Raw genomic sequence first — 13,088 nt, forward strand, 5'->3', positions numbered from 1 at the left:
ATACAATTCTTCCCTGAAATTCTCTGCTGGCTTCCCTCCAGCTTCTTGACCAGAATGGAATCACTCCCCCACCCACCCACCCATCCACTGCCGGCTTCAAGGGAGGCAGAGGAAGCACCTATCTGGCCCCTGCGGGCCTTTGCAGCTGGAGAAAGGCACTGGCGGGGACGGTGACACAGCTAAGCAGTAGTTTCTGCTACGGGGTGTGGTGCGGTGGTGAAAAGACGGGGCTCTCCTGCCCCGTGTGCTGAATGAACAGGGGTGGGGAAGGAGCGTGGCACACTCCCTGCCGCCTCCGTCGGGGTCTGGCCTCCCTGCTCACTTCCCCCGTGAGCCTGGGCGAGCACCTGGCCCTCCGAGCCTCCCCTGAACAATGAGAGGCTTCGAGCAGTCTCCCCATAAACAACACATCATGCCGATGCTTTTAAGCACGTAAGAAAAGAGAATCAAGAATGCGGAGGGGTGGATTATTGATCTGTCACGTTAATCACCAAGACAGCAAGCTTGCTGAGGCCTCCAACGATCCTCTGGGGAGCTGGGTGGAGGACGCGGGACAAAGAATGGTTTTGACAGGAAAGAGACCTGAGCTGTGTGCTGAAGGGTGGGCTGCCTTGGAGCGCCAAGGGAAGGGGGCGCTCCCAGCAGGATGGAGCCAGCCAGAGGGCGGAGCTGGGGGAGAGCCCATGTTGGCTTGGAGGTGAGTAAAGAGACAGACTTGACCTACAACGCCTTATCAGTAGCCTGTTGTGCCCAAAACGAGTCACTCCAGATGTTTTAGGAAGGACAGGGTTCCGTGGTCCATTGTGTCAGGCCTATTACCTTACACTCCAGCCAACACACCCAGTAAAAACGTAATGCAAGCCACATAAACAATTCTGAGCTTTTTCCTGGACGTGTTAAAGAAATAGAGAGAAATAAATGAAATGCATGTATTTAATCCAACACTGTATACCCAAGATATTGTCATAATCAGTAGACATTATTAATGAGATAGTCTGAATTTTTCTTTGAGAAGAAAGAACACGGTGAGTCTTCGAAAGGCACCGTGTGTCTACACTCGGAGCTCTGGTCAGCGGCCACGTGCTGCCGGGGGGTGGAGGCCAGGTGGGGGGAGCTCCCGCTCCTCGGGGAGACTGATAGGCAGCAGCCCCCTCCTCTCGTCCCCTTCCTCCTCCCTTCTCTCTTTCCTTCCTCCCTCCCTTCCCTTCCCTTTCCTTCCTTCTTCCTTCCTTCCTCCCTCCCTCCCTCCCTTCCCTCAGCTCATCCAGCTCCAGGAACCAGCACTGCAGAGCGCTCACGCACAGCAGGAACTGCCAGCTAGCACATGGCTTCCAAGCCGCACCCCCCCCCCCACCCCATGGCAGAGAGCAAGCAAGGACCTTGGAGGGGGTGGAAGGGAGGTATCCGTGATTTTCCCCCAAGCCAGGCTGCTGCTGGGATGGAATTTCTTTGAAGTCTTCTGTTTTATTCTAAAAAATTACAGATTCTATATTCTGTTCCAAAATATATCCATGTTTGTTTGAATATTGAAAATGTGTTACATACTTGGCATCTAGGAGAAACCGAAGCCCAATGTGTTTACGTTGTAACTCTCTCTCCCGTTCTGTGTACCCTCGGGGTGACGTGCACCCCGACTTAAGAGGCACACGCTCACCTGATCCCCAAGCCCCCCTCAGCTCTGGGTACCCACAGCCTTCTTAAAAACTTAACTTCGACGGTCCATTCCCTTGCATTTAGGCAACCTATGAGCCTAAACAAAAAGTTTTTGTTCTGTTTTTTTGTGTTCCTTAACCATTCTAACCTAGAATAACCCACTAGCTGGAGACTTCACTGCCAGCAACTCTTCCCACTTCTGCTGAAATATCCCCAGAAATAGCCCCTAAAATTACTCCCAGAAAATCTTTCCTCCTGGAAGAGGTGTGATTCCTCCTGAAACTACTTGTGAAAAAACAACATTTTGACAGACATTCCCAGTATGATCATAAATTTCTAGCCTTTACTAGAGGATCACCTCTAATTAAGGTGGCAAATTTTATAATCATTACCAAATGTTTATGTATAAGCAAATATATTTTATATGCATAAATTTGACTAAGTTTATTATATATAATACGGTATATGTAGAATATAAAAACTGTTGTATATAATTAATAAAAATACATTAATTGTGTAAAATAAATGCGTTTTAAATAAATAAAACATAAACATATAACATAGATATGGAAGTGTTGTAAGTACATAATAAACAAAGTATATAAAGTTAATATTTGTTTATAAATATAAAGCTAAATACTTTCAAGATCACCATAAGAAGGATACCAGCAAGCGTCTCTAGCCTCCAGGCTCCCGAGACCGGAGGTGGCCATGGGCTCCCAGGCAGCACTGCTGGTCTGTGCCTCAGCAGGAGGGGTGTCCAGACTGCAGGGACCTGAGAGACCCGGAGGGCGTCGTGTGGCAGGCACGTATTTTTCTAAGACGACCACCACAACTGATCCCACGTTCCTCTCACGGACGCGATGCTGACACTCCTCCCACCCCGTGCTGGGATGTCCCCTCCTCTTGAGCCTGGGGGGAACTCTGGGACCGTCTCCACCCATAAAGCACGGTGGAAACGGCCACCGAGACCAGGAGTCACTCACCTCCACGTCGTATGGCTAGTGTGCTGCCCCCGTGCTGGGAGGGCCAAGCAGCCACAGGGAAGGCCCAGTGCAGGGGCAGGGCTAACGGAGCCCAGCGGAGGCCCCCCGTTAACGGCCAGCTTTACCCCCCCAGACACATGGGAGAGCCAGCCCGAGGGTGACCCCAGAACCCGGCCATCAATACCTGTAGCTCTCGAGGCTCCCCAGCGGTCCCCACGCCACATGAGCGGTCCCCACAGAGCCCTCCCCGAGCTGCAGACACCTGAGCAAAAACCAGATCAAAATAACAACAAAATCAAATGACAACCCCCCCCCCCACACACACACACCCACTGTGATTATGGACTGTGTGTCCCCTGTATTTGCTCTGAGCCCTTCGCACAGATAAGCCCCTCCAGGTCACAGTGGTCAGAAGCCATGGCCCAACCCCTGCCACCAGCTCCGAAATCACACAAGTCTCCTCCCCAGTTTGCGGCACACCCACTCAGAAACAGGGCCGTCCCTGACAGGAGTAGGGAGGCTGGTCACAGCTGCAAACCCACACAGTGTGCTACAGAAAGTGAGGGAGTTTCGTTACCCAGAATGCCCAGAGTCCCACAGGGCTGTTAATGACATACAATGTAAGCAATGATTTAACATTCTAAAATCCCACAAATCCTGAATTCTGAAACAGATACGGCCCCCAGGGTCTCAGATAAGGGACTCAGATAAGGGACCTGTGGGGCAGACGGCTCAGGCCATGAGCCCCAGTTGTGAACAACGGAAAACAACAAGCCGGCTCGCATTCAGGGGGGCCGTGCTGGCGTTTCACGTGCCCATCTCATTACTGCTGACGTCCACCCAGGGTCAGCAAACCCGGCCTGGAGGCCACCGTGAAGCTGTTCAGCCTCCAGCCATGCTCAGCTGGGGACCAGCGGGCTGGCTGCCTGGCGAGGGCCAGATGCACGCTCCAGGCTTGGCACCGATCGTGTTTCCCAAAGCCAGCGCCCTCGCTCGCCGCTGCCGACATCAGGCTCCACATTAAACACGGGATCAGAGCTGTGTGTCACAGGATTTGCAAGGCTTTTCCCCAGCAGCTGAGAGAGAGCCTGAATTTCCCCGGAACATCGAATACAGCTGTCGGGGGCACAGCTGGGCTTGGGTGGGGACAGACAGGATGCGGAGTGAGGAGTGGGCCAGACGTCCCTCTGCCAAGGAGGAGGAGGGGGACCCTCAGCACAGATAAACTGCCCATGCTTCACAACCCTGGACTCTGAGTCTCTGGCCACTTTGCTCCCGAAACGCTGTGCCTTTGCAAAGAGCTTGGCTCTCCAGCACATGGGTCTGGCTGGAATCCCAACCCCGCTCCTTACTCTGGGATTCTGGACAAGGCACTAAAGTGTGTCGTGCCTCGGTTTCCCCACCCATGACACAGGGCTGTTAACAACCGTACGCATGCCATGGGGCTCCCATGGCACTGACACAATGAAGGACCTGAACAAGAAGGCTGGCGGAGGCTTTATTCAAAGTGTCCAAAAAAGTGGAAGTAACCCCAATGTGTGGCAGCAGGGGGACGTGCAAACACACTGGGGCACGCTCTCACAACAGAGTTCTGTCCAGCAAAAGATAAGGGCAGACCCGCCACGCCCCGCCACACGGATGGATGTCGGACTTAGGACACGTGGAAGAAGCCGACGCAGAACAGGACGCACTGTGTGATTCCACGGATACGAAGTTCGCGGGCAGCAAAGCGACGGGCCTAGCAGTCGGGACGGTGGTAAGCTGGGGTAGGGGTGTGGACCAGGAAGGGGGACGAGGGCTCCCCGACCCACCGCGGGTGCTGGCAAGTTCTGTGTGTCTCAGGGGCACACCATGCGGTGACTCACCGGGCGGCACGCTTCACACAACAGCACTTGATTATATTTAAGCTGTGCCTCAGTTAAAAAAAAAAAAAAAATCTGGTAAATTGTAGGTACTCAAAAGTCAGCCGCTTAAAACGTGCTTGTGTGTGGTCCTCAGCACAGGGACCGCCTTTCTTTTAACCAGCAAACAGACGAGCGCCTGTAAAGGTCCTGATGGTCCTACGCCCTTATGGGTCTGTCATTTTTCTCGACTAAGTAGGGTTCTCTCTGGCTTTGATATTTCTTTCTTTTGAGGGAAAAGAGAAGTTGGGGAGTAGGAGGGTGGGAAGGGGGAGCCGATGGATCCGGCTGCCTTCCAGGGGCACTCTGGCGTTCCCTCGGTGAGCACCTCGGGGCTCGATTTTTCCACAACACCCCGCATTCCAGGAAGGGACCAGGGCCTCCATGGGGCCGAGCCGCCTTCCGCCTGCGAGGCCCGGAAACAGCAGGAAGATGCAGGGGAGTCTGTGGCTTTACTTTGTCCCAGGAGCGGGAGGGTCCTGGCTGGGCTCAGAGGGCGGCCCGAAACCTTCCCCCACTCCAGGCCCAAACACCTCCCCGCGGAGTCTTGAAACACTGCTGTGTTTATCTGGAAGGCTGGCCCAGGCGGTGCTGAGGCTGGCGGTTTGGAGTGGGCTAGGGTGTCATCTTCCGAGCACGAGGCCCGGCCCCTCTCTGCAGGTGGCCGTGGCAAGGGTAAAGCAGGGGCCGGGGACACTGGACCTGGAGCCTCCGGCCTGAGCTCACAGCAATCCCAGGAAGGGGGTGGCCACCTGGACCCTGCGGCCTGGGGCCGGCTCATCAACGTGGGGGCCCGGACACCCTGGGCTCCTCTGCTCCAGTCTGCCTGCTATAGCCCAGGCCTCTAACACGTCCGACACAACACAAACCTCCTATGCAGGGAACCCAGACCCTTCTCTGGCACTCGGCTGGTGCTAAAGACTTCAAGGGGCCCTTTCGGACCCTCTGGGACAAGGGACTCAGGCCAGGTCACCGTCCCCATGACAGGGAGGGGTTTCTGGGGCAAGCTCCAGCCACACCCACAGCATTGCGCCCTATACGGAGCCTTCCTCCCGGTACTCTGAGTGTTTGTAGCCAAACCTGAAGGTTCTGGGACGGAAGGGCGGGCGGCATCCCTCCCCCGCCCCCAGTCCCTGGTGCAACACCATCCTGGATCTGGAGGCACGAACGCCCTCTGTCCCTGCGCCCGGCTCACTCGACTGCGCTTCACGTTATCTGCAGACTGGAAGCTGTTCTTGAAATGTGCATGTCGCGGTGTTGTGCGTGTGGATTGTAAAAAAACGTGTCAACGTTTTGCTTGAAGGACAACATTCGTACGGAGAAGCGCACCCACCCTGGGCGCACGGAACACGGGCCGCGGCCGGGGAAGCAGCACCTGGGCTGAAGCACCGAGCGCCAGCAGCAGCCAAGCCGCAGGCCCCTGCAGGCACCACTCCACCTCCCCTCCAAGTACGCCGCCCTCATCACGGGCCGCAGCGTCGCCTCGTCCCCCTGCTCAGCACCGGGGCTCCCCCCACCACAGCGCCCCATGCACAGCCAGTCTGCCGTCTCCCAGCCCTGCCGCCTGCTCCACGCCACGCCCTCCCACCTCCGGGGTCTCACCACTCTCCCCAGCCCCCCCTCCATTTGACGAGCACCCCGTTTGACCTCAGCAAACGCAGGGAAACAGGCTGCTGGCTACATTCCATTCCTGCGGCGGCTGCAACACACGGTCTCGCACTCAGTGACCAAGATGGCACAACCGGACGCCTCCAACCTCCTCTGGAGCGCACAGGTGCACAGCGGGCCTCAGCGGGCTCAAGTCAAGGTGGGGGCAGGGCTGCTCCGTTCCGGAGGCTCCAGGCTCCAGAACCTGCTTCTCGCCTCTTCCAGCTTCCAGAGACGCCACATCCTTCGTTCCAACTCTGCCTCTGCCACCACAGTCCTTCTCCAACTCTGACCCCTGGGTGCGTGTCTTACAGCGGCCCTCATGATGACATGGGGCCGGGGTCATCCAGGACCAAGTCCCCACCTCTGGGTCCTTCACTCAACCACATCTGAATGGTCCCTTTTGTGCAGGGTAACACACTCATAGGTTCTGGGGACTGACGGACATGTCAGGGGAGGGTGTGCTGAGTACAAGGATGCACAGGATTGACCCGTCCAAGCAGAAAGAACCGGCTTGAGCTCCCAAAGGTCTGTACCGATTTATACTTTGTCCAGCAGAGCACAGAGTCCCCATCTTCCCTCCTTCCTTCCCTTCAGCGCCCCTGCCTTCCTTCAAGGAGCCCTGCTCAGCCCAAGACCTAGGACAGCCCGGCCCCCTCATCTTGGAGGATAACTGAGACAAACTGGTCTCCAAAGGGTACATCTTGTAAAACATGAACACAGAATACCCAGTGCTGGTGAGGATGTGGTAAAAACAGCAGCCTCCTGCCCTCCCCATGAAAACAGAAAGCAAATTGGCCACCAGTCTCAAGAACCTTGACAACACTTGGACATTCTGGACCCCTAATTTGTTCTGGCAAACTCTCCCAGGGAAATAGTCCCAAATACTTCACGTGGAAAGGGCTGAATAAACAGTCACTCAGCTGAACTGAGCTGGACCTCCAGGCAGCAGGCGGCCGGCAGAGGAGGGGGCAAAGGTGAGCTTCGAGCATGACTCACACACCCTTCAGGAAAATAACCAAATGTACGCGCATCACATCGCAGGAGAGAGAGCAAGTCCGGGGCTGAGGAGGGACATTCCTTCCTGTCTGGTGGGTGGTCACCTCTCCCTCTAGCAGGGCCCTCTCCCCAACCCCCGCCGATCTCTCCTCTTCCCTGTGGGGAAGGGTCAGGGCCACTACTTTCCAGCAGAGCAAATCATAAACACCAGAGAGAGAGGGAGAAGGTGAGGGAGAGAAGAGCCTGAGTCACAGAGAGGGAGAGGGAGGCCGGGCAGGAGCGTGGGAACGGCGGAGACAGCTCTGTGCTGGCCGAGGGCGCTGGCTGGCGCCAGAAGTGAGGGGCTCAGAGTCACCTGCGTCCCGGGATGAAGCAGTCCCACAGACCCTGGGCCCCACAGAGTGGACCTGACCGAGGTGAACTGGCCTTCTAATTAAGAGCCATGTGGAGGGTGCCCCTCTGGCAGAGGAACTAAAGAGCACCCCCCTCCACCCCAGGGCCTGGAACTCGGACGTGATGGCCACCACCCTGGTCCACAGGGGCCACGTCCCGGGAGGGCAGAGAGGTAAGCCAGAAGGGCCTGGATCCCCAAGACTGTGCGGTGGCCGTGCCCACCAGCCCCCCACAGCCCATGCCGGGACTCCTGAGACGCAGAAGAGAAATCAACGTCCATTGTCGTTAGGCACTATTTTTCCAGTCTCTGCCGCTCTTGGCTTGACTCCACTCCCAACTGGTACCATGCCCAATCAATAACAAGAATGTTACTTACTGTCATAAACATCAGACTTCTAATTAAAACTGTTATAATTGTATAACTCATATAACATCTTATCACTTAGACCTGGACGAGCGGGGCCCTTACCCCAGGGCCCAACCTCAGGGGGCCCCTTCCCCCACATCTTCCAAATTGCCTCCAGCACCTGGGACCAGCCAGGTAGGCAGTGCCATCCAAGCGGGCCACCACAAGCCAGGAGGAGGTCCATTTGAGCCTCGGACCTCATTCCCCCCTCCCTCCGCCCTCCACATCGGAGGTCGGCCAGACACTCTCAGGAGCGCGGGGACTTGCCCCTGTGGGCCGTCCCGGGGTTCTACGGCCAAGCCTGCACCACTGATGTTGCCAGTACATCTCACGCAGGACTGCATGTGACTGGGCCACCAGGATGGTGTTGACAGCCTGACTTGGGGTCATTCGGATGGCTTACTAAGACCCCAGCCCTGCAGAAATATCCGCCTAAAGCCCAGCACATCCCATAAGCAGCCCTGTCGTCGTCACTATTAAACGCTAGTAATTCCTGCTAATCACAAACGGAGTGTGCCAGTCTAAAACTCCATAGCAGAAAAGCTGACTCCTCTTCTGAAAAATGAGGGACCTGGGAACCAACTTCCTACAGCCACGGGGGGCCACCCCATCCGTGTCCCAGAGGGTCCCTCTCCTGAGGAAGCAGACACCCATGCGTTCCCCTCTCTGCCTCCATCGTGCCCACCTTGCCACCCTACAGGCTTCTCAAAGTGAGGAGCCAGTGCTCCAGGACCTGTCTCTCTGAATCTGTCTTTACATCTCTGTTAAAATGTCTGCCCAGAGCTTCTGAGCCCAGCAGACACCAAGGAAGGACAGCAGCACCAGGAAAACCATGGGGGGGTGTGATGCACAGGGCTGTACACATTCACTCTTCAGTCACAGAGCCAGCCCGTAAGCAAGCCTGCTAACTCCCCTGGGTGACAGGTGAAGAGTCTGAGGCAGGGAGGCCAATGTAGGATGCGGGTCATCTGTAAGACATGGCGGTCACCTGTAGGATGGGGGCACCTGTAGGACAGGGGTCACTGGTGGCACTGAGGTCACCTGTAGGACGGGAGCCACCTGCAGGATGGGGTCCTACTCAGCATGAGCCTGTAGTCACACCCGACATGGACAGCCAAGAGGAAGGAGGGAAGGGGACAGTGCAGGGAGCGCACAGAGCAAACACAATCGTGCTGACACCATTACCACAGTTCAGCTCTGCAGCGAAAGGCCGATCCGGCCCCTCAAACTCACTCTGCCTCGGGTACCACCAAGGGAGGGTGTCTGCGTTCCATCCTCAGCCCCCGGCCCCCCACCAGTCTGAGCGGCCCTCAGGGAGCCCGGGAAGTGGTACTTGAACTCCTGGGTGACTGAGCTGTGCAGCGGCTACCGGACCACAGTTGCTCTGAATTTGTTCCCTTCGAGCACCCCGGCCCCCTGCCTCCTCTTGGGAGACAGCCTTTCTTCCCCTCCAGCACCCCGGCCCCCTGCCTCCTCTCGGGAGACAGCCCCGCTATCTCTGCAACGCAGCACAAGGCAGCCTCCATGCCTCATTCCAAATCGCAGATAAGGACCTAAGACCCGGGCCAAAGCACATCGTGGGTCAATGACGAGGCTCACTGCCCCCCGACCCCTACCTGCTGGCCCCTGGCCCCAAGCTGAACCCTGTGCCACGGGAAGCAGCCTCTGGTACATAAGCATCGGAACATGGAAGCGGACGAGAGGGAAAGGACGCCACGCTGGCGGTGCCCACGCCCGCCCGGGTGAGCCCACCTGACCCCCGCAGGCCTTGCCGGCCCGGCAGCGGGGACGTGGGAGGGCGACGGCAGGGTGCCTGTCCGGGGCCCGTCCCGCAATCTGTTTCCAATTCCCTGACACAGGGGGCCATTGATCCTCCCCACTTGGCGGCCGTGCCGCGGGCTCCGCGTGCCTCAAGGATTGCACGCTGAGTGAACTCTGCCGGGCGGCAGGACAACGCGTTCCATTGTTCCCCACCCGCCTTCCCAACGCCCTGATTGGCAAGTAATGTCTCCGAGAGACGGATGGAAGGAAACGCTCCCCGGGCCGAGGCCTCCCCACCAGGCTGAAGAGCCCCTGTCACTGAGGTGGTTTTGCGGGGACTGGCGGGCTGGGCTCACTTCTGTCACTTCCTCCTCATCGGTCCCTGCTCCCCAGGAATTAACCTCAAAATGGGGGTGAGCCACGGGACCATTCACCCAGACTTCCCAGGGCTGGCCAAACTGCAAATACTCCATCTATCACCGGTAATTAATATAATTGTTACTACTGCAATTTACTGGGCATTCGCCACACTTGAAGCACAAGCACCACGTAACCGCCGGGCGCAAGGGATATGTAAGGCACCTGCTCCGTGCCTGGCACTGTGACGCCAGCCCTCCTTCTCCTTCAGTCCTGCAGACACAGAGGAAGGTGCTGCTGTTAGCCCCCTTTCATAGATGGGAAGACAGACAGACGGACAGAACCTGAATCCAGGCATGTCTGCTCCCAAGCCCCTGCTGCCTCTTCCTTAAAAAAACTCACAAACCCCTTCCACTCCTCAGCTCAAAGCCCTCACGTTGTGCCCCTCACCTTGGCCTCCCCTCCTCGGGGGTCAGGCACAGTGGTTGTCCCTGAGGTTGCACCAGCACATGACGGGCGACCTCTGGGTCTCCCTTTGGTGGGCAGAGGGGCAGACGGTCTGCCTTGCAGAGGGGTCTCCCTTTGGTGGGCAGACGACCCTGCCGTCGCCCTCCCACGTCCCCGCTGCCGGGCCGGCAAGGCATGCGGGAGTCAGGTGGGCTCACCCGGGCGGGCGTGGGCACCGCCAGCGTGGCGTCCTTTCCCTCTCGTCCGCTTCCATGTTCTGATGCTTATGTACCAGAGGCTGCAACCCGAGAGGATGTGATGCAGCCGCACGCTTCGAGGTGCAGCGTCGCCGAGTGAAGGACATCACAGGCGAGACAGGCACGTGGGAGTGAGTCCCGGCACCACGCACGAATGGCCTCTTTGCACAAGGGAAGGCTCCTGAGCAGTCGGCAAAGGCCACCAGCAGGGGTGTCAAGGAGGAGGCAGGACTGACCGTGACACAGGCAACAGGCAGCAAGGGACACAAGCGTCCGGGGAGGATATGCCAGAGCCAAGAGCGGAGCTAAACGGGGCGGCTAAAGACCAAAGCAGGAGGCTGGGGCATGACACGGTTTCTGGTGTCTTTGTCACCCGGTAGTCAAAGCTCTCCTGTGAAACCAGCCTGGCCGCCATTCCAGCCCCAGAAGAGGCCGGGAGAAGCTCACTGGGGAGGGATAAAACCCCTTTCAGGAGTGGTGACCGCTGGCCATCCACTCTCCTCCCGCATCACAGTCCGTCTCCATAGGGCTACCAATCCATCCGCGTTCGTGCGTGAGGAGAAACCCACTTGCTACGTCTGCTCTGCTCAGGTGATCTGTTTTTCCCCTCCTAATTCCCTCCGACGTTACTTTTGGTCACGATCTTCCATCCTCTGGGCTGCCACGCACGGCTCCGTGGCCTCCTGCACAGCCCCAAACCGGGCCGCGGGCGCTATAGTAACACTTTCCGAGGATCACGTTGTCTTCTCTGAATTACGTGGTTGGAACCCTGGACGCGCCAACTGTGTCTGAGGGTTTCCAGCCTTGGGCTCTTGGGCCAAAAGCTGCCTTCACTGTGAGCCACTTCCTTCCATCAGAAAGGCATGTGTAAGCCTCGCTCAAACCCAGGAACCGAGATGTAGCCGTGCGGAGGCGGGACGGCCGGCGCCAGGACAGGCAGACTCTCCCGCCAAACAGAGCTGGTGGAGGAGGGCGGTTCACCAACACCCACCCCTTGAGCTGGACCTTCCTGAGGGTTCTGCCATCAGGGTGACCCGGCGTCACCCCCAAGCAGCGCTAACGACACGGAAGAAACCTGCCCGGGAGAGGGCCCTCCGAACCCAGGACACCTGCCTCGTCAGCGTTTCTGGGGGCACCTGACAAAAACCCCAGAGGCAACTCCCTTAGGCTAAGAAGAATGAAAACGAAAATAAGCAAAATAGTAAAAACAAACGAGAAAGCAGAATTGTTATATGAAAAGATGGAGGGGATCCCAGGGCATCCTGCATGGTGGTCCGGACGGTACGCGGTTTAAAGCTCTGCTGCTGCATCTTGAAATCCTGTTTCACCTTTGAGCGGCTCAGTCCTGCCGGGGACCTCGGGGACACGGCTCAGAACCAGCCCGGGCCCACCCCCGAGCCGGGCGGAGGAGTCTGGGCTATCTATTCTCCAGTCCCATCCCTCGCCCACTAAGGACCCCCAGCATCTCCGGTGTGCCCTGGCGGGCTGAGAGGGGCCGCCGGGTGGGAAATGTGGGGTCCTTGCAGACGGTCACCAGCACGCCCCGGGAAGGTGGGCATCAAGGGTATGAAGGCAGGGTGGAGGCTGCCCAGCCAGCGGGAGCTGCAGGACGAGAGTACGGGCGGTGGGTGGTTCCACCCGGCGTAATTCCAGGCAAAACCGTGCCTGGCGGCATCTCTCTCTCGGCAGGCCTGGTGCCGGCACCACCAAGAATCCCGAAGCTCAGGCCATGCCCACATGGCAGCACGCCGTGCGATGATGCCACAACCCTGCTTGGAACTTAGCCGAGAAATGCAAACTCGGCCCCGGCCTCCAAAGCCCAGCTCCCGTGACCTTTGGCCCCTGACCCCGGCCCACCTCCCTCGTTGCACTGCAGCTGTGCTGGCCTTTCCCCACACAGAGTCCCTTTCTCACCTTTGGGCCCTTCTAGAAGCTTTGCCCTCTGTCTGCAATGTTCATCCCTCCTTCTCCCCTTCGTGTCTGGGTCCTTGTCACCCTCCAGTACAGCTCAGATGTCACCTGCTCAGAGAGGTTTTCCAGGCTGTGCCAGCTCCCTTCCAGTAATTTCCAGCAGGGTGCCCTGTCCTCTGGGGCCTCGTCACCTCTGATGGCGACGTTTCTTTTCCAATAGTCGATCTTCCCACTCGCTTCACGTTCCCCCGACAGGCGCCTCCCCTGCTTCTCTCACCCACACATTCCTGGCGCCGGACACCATGTCCTGAGGCTCAGTATTTGGCAAATGAATAAATAAATTTGGCTTCCTTAAGTCTCTGCCTTCAAA

This window comes from Panthera pardus, unplaced genomic scaffold (assembly GCF_024362965.1).
Source record: "Panthera pardus isolate Hobbes unplaced genomic scaffold, ASM2436296v1 HiC_scaffold_19, whole genome shotgun sequence".
Classification (NCBI taxonomy): domain Eukaryota; kingdom Metazoa; phylum Chordata; class Mammalia; order Carnivora; family Felidae; genus Panthera; species Panthera pardus.